Raw genomic sequence first — 4,114 nt, forward strand, 5'->3', positions numbered from 1 at the left:
AGAAACATCTCCACCTTGGATTTATAGGGATAAAGTATAAATTAAAAGAGAATTTCTGGTTCTGGATGCATTCTTTTCTATCCCTAAGCACAGTTTAAAATGCTAGATATTATATATAAAACAAACATAAGAAGGTAGAGCAGCTAGAAACCCCAGTACTGGAGGAATGATAACAACAGTGAATCCCTGGGATTTTTTCTTTTTGCCGGGAACCTGGAAATGCCAAACAAGCAGAGACAAAAATGTCCTCATGAAAAGCCTTGTAAAAGGACTGAGAAAGGGCATCGTAGCATGACAACCACCTTTTGACATTAAAAGTCTCCAGCAAAATTTCCAGGAGAGGGAAAAAACCTCACTCCCAAACTCCATTAGCAAAGGCTCAGGGGAAAGCATAGACTTCAATCTTTGGTAGTAACAAAACACTCCTCTCCCTCACCCGCAGGTGGTGTCAGAGAAAGCTAAGTGGGGAGCCTGGGCTTTTATCACTGCCCAGCAGTAACTAAGTACCTCTTCCCCCACCACTTTCATAATATCAGTGGAGGCCAAGTGAAGAGTCTGAGCTGCCATCCCCAGTCAGTAGTAACGAGGCACTATTCCCTTACCTACAATGTAAAGGAGACCATCTGTGGAGCCCAGATTTCTACTTCTTCCCAGCAATATTGGGCCAACCCTCCTCTTTCCTACAGGTCAGTGACAGTGGAAGCCATGTAACAAGCTTGGACTTCCACTCAATGGTAAAGAGTTGGTGCTCCCTATTTCACCAGCCCTATTTCAGCAGACTTTAACTTTCTGTTAAACAGAAGATGTAAATGAGATCTGGAGTCTCATAACAATATCCAACATGTCCAGGTTGTAAATGAAAATAACTTACTAAACCAGGAACTCAGGAAATCTCAACTTGAACAAGAAAAGACAATCAACAGATGCCAACAAAACTTGTTGGAATTATCTGACAAGATTTTAAAACAGGTACTATAAAAATGCTTCAACAAGCACTTACATTCTTGAGATAAATTAAAGAAACAGAAAATCTCTGCATAGATATCTCTGCCTGGCCATTTCTGTTGTTTTAAGCTACCAAGTTTTTGGTAATTTATTACAGCAGCCTTAAGAAACTAATGTAGGCTGGGTGCGGTGGTTCAAGTCTGTAATCCCAGCCCTTTGGGAGGCCAAGGTGAGACGACTGCTTGAGCTCATGTGTTCGAGACCAGTCTGGGCAACTTCACAAGACTTCATCTCTACAATAAATTTTTAAAAATTAGCCAGGTGTGGTAGTGCGCAACTGTAGTTCCAGCTACTTGTAAGGCTGAGGTGGAAGAATCATCTGAACCCAGCAGGTCAACGCTGGGGTGGCCGTGAGCATGCCACTGCACTCCAGCCTGATAGAGTGAGACTCTCTAACACACACACACACACCCCAAAAATAATATAGTAACCAAAAAAATTTTTTTAACTCACTGGATGGGCTCAGTAGAAAAATAGAGATCTGTTATGGACTGAATGTTTGTATCAATCCCTTCCACATTTATATGTTGAACCTTTAACCCCCAGTGTGGCAGTATCTGGAGATGGGGCCTCTAAGGAAGTGATGCAGTTAAATGAAGTCATAGGGTAGGGCTCTGATCTCATAGAATTAGGTCCTTATGAGAAAAGTGTGTTCTCTCTCTCTCTCTCTCTCTCTCTCTCTCTCTCTCTGTTTCTCTGTCTCTTTCTGTCTCACTCTTCTTTTTCTCTCCATCTCTCTTTCTTCCCCACAACCTCCTTGAAAGGTTACATACTATATGGTTCCATTTATATAACATTCTTAAAATGACAAAATTATTGAGATGGAGTAGAGTTTTCAGGGGTTACAGATGACAGGAAAGAGCTGTGGGTATGGCTATGAATAGCATGGGGAAACCTTGGGATGATGGAACAGTTCTATATCTTTATTGTGTTGGTGGTTACATGCATCTACACATAGTTTTAATACGAAGTTATGCAAGATTTCCCACCCATTGGAGGAAAATGAATAAAGGGTACACAGACCTCTTGATATATATTTGAAACTTTCTATGAACTTATAATTTTTTTTAAGTTTAAAAAAAGGGATGAACTGGGTGTGGTGGCTCTAATCCCAGCACTTTGGGAGGACGAAGTGAAAGGATTGCTTGAGCCCAGGGGTTCTAGACCAGCCTGGACAACTTGGTGAGACCTCGTCTCTATAATAATTTAAAAAATTATCTGGGCATGGTGGCGCATGCTTGTGGTTCCAGCTACTTGGAAGGCTGGGATGGAGGGATTGCCTGAGCCAAACAGATCAAGGCTGAGGTGGCCGTGAGCGTGCTACTGCACTCCAGCCTGGGTGACAGTGAGACTCCAACTCAAAAATAAAATAAATATGTACCCCACAATTTCAAAATAAAAAATATGTTTAATTAAAAAAAGAAAAGAAAAATATGCTATCACTACAGATCCCAAGGCACTAAATGATATGAGAGTGAATTATAAACAATGTAGGGCAATGAATTTTAAAATTTAAATGAAATGTTAAAATTACCAAAAAATACAACTTTCTGTATCTAACCAAAGGAAAAAATAGAACAATGTAACAATCCTGAATTTACTATGAAAATAAAGACATAATTAAAACCTCCCCCCCAAAATAAAATAAGTAAATAAATAAATAAAAAGATGAACTATTGATACATGAGGCAACCTGATCTGAAGAGTGTTATGCTCCATGAAAAGAGTCAATCTCAAAAGGACATATATTGTATGATTCTATTTGTGTAACATTTAAAAAATACCTTCACTTGCCTTTATTCATATAACATTTTTGAAATGACAAAATTATAGAGATGGAAAACAAATTACTATTTCCAAGGATCAGAGATGGAATGAAGGGGAGGTGTATGGATAGCCCAATGGAGATCTTTCTGGTGATGGAACACATACACAAAGGAGTGCATGTGAAAATGGTAAAATCTGAACACGGTTGCATTTGGTGCTGATGTCAATTTTCTGGTTTGATATTGTACTAGCTTTGATGGGTGTCACCTTTGGAGGAGACTGGGTGAAGGATACATGCTATTTTTGCAACTTCTTTTGAATCTATAATCATTTCACATTTAAAAAAAAATCTTAAAAAGTGAGAAAAAGTCTTTGAACACCAAAATTCTACTGGCATGAAACAGGTTGAGAAAATTACCCAACTGCAAATGCACACAGAAAAGAAGGGATGACTCAGAACAGTGAATACAAGAGGAAGTCAAAATCCTAGTAAGATTTTTTTTTTGAGTTGGAGTCTTACTCTGTCATCCAGGCTGGAGTGCTGTGGCACACTCACGGACACCCCAGCGTCAACCTGCTGGGCTCCAGCGATCCGTCTGCCTCAGCCTTCCAAGTAGCTGGAATTACAGATGCGCACTACCATGCCCAGCTAATTTTTTTTTTTAATTGTAGAGACGAGGTCTCACCAAGTTGCCCGGGCTGGTCTCAAACCCACGGGCTCAGGCATTCCACTCACCTTGGCCTCCCAAAGTGCTGGGATTACAGACTGAGCCACAGAGCCTGGCCCCTAGCAAGATTTTATGTAGAAATCAACAAGTTGAGTTTAAAATTCAATGGAGAGAAAATAGTTTCTCCAATAAATTTTGTTGGGAATAATTGGATATCCACGTGCAAAAGAAAAACCTTAATCCGTACCTTGGAATTTATGTAAAATTAACTCAAAATGGGTCATATGCCTAGATTTAAAAACCTAAAACTAGAAAATATATAGAGGAAAACATGTGACTTCAGATTAGGCAAATATTTCTTAGATATGACACCAAAACAGTCAATCAATTTTAAAAAGTGATAAATTATACTTCTTCAAAATTAAGAATCTGTTCTTCATGAAAAAATCCACAGAATAGAAGAAAATACTTGCAAATCATGTTTGACAAAGAGATCCAGAAATTTTAAAGAACTCTCAATACTTAATAATATGAACAACACTGAACGGAAACATCATTAAAAAGGATGGATAGCCGGGCTCGGTGGCTCAGCCTGTAATCCCGCGCATTTGGGAGGCTGAGGTGAGTGGATTGCCTGAGCCCGCGGGTTCGAGACCCGCCTGGGCAGTGAGACG

Source organism: Carlito syrichta, unplaced genomic scaffold (assembly GCF_000164805.1).
Source record: "Carlito syrichta isolate Samal-C Ts95f unplaced genomic scaffold, Tarsius_syrichta-2.0.1 Scaffold303037, whole genome shotgun sequence".
NCBI classification, from domain to species: domain Eukaryota; kingdom Metazoa; phylum Chordata; class Mammalia; order Primates; family Tarsiidae; genus Carlito; species Carlito syrichta.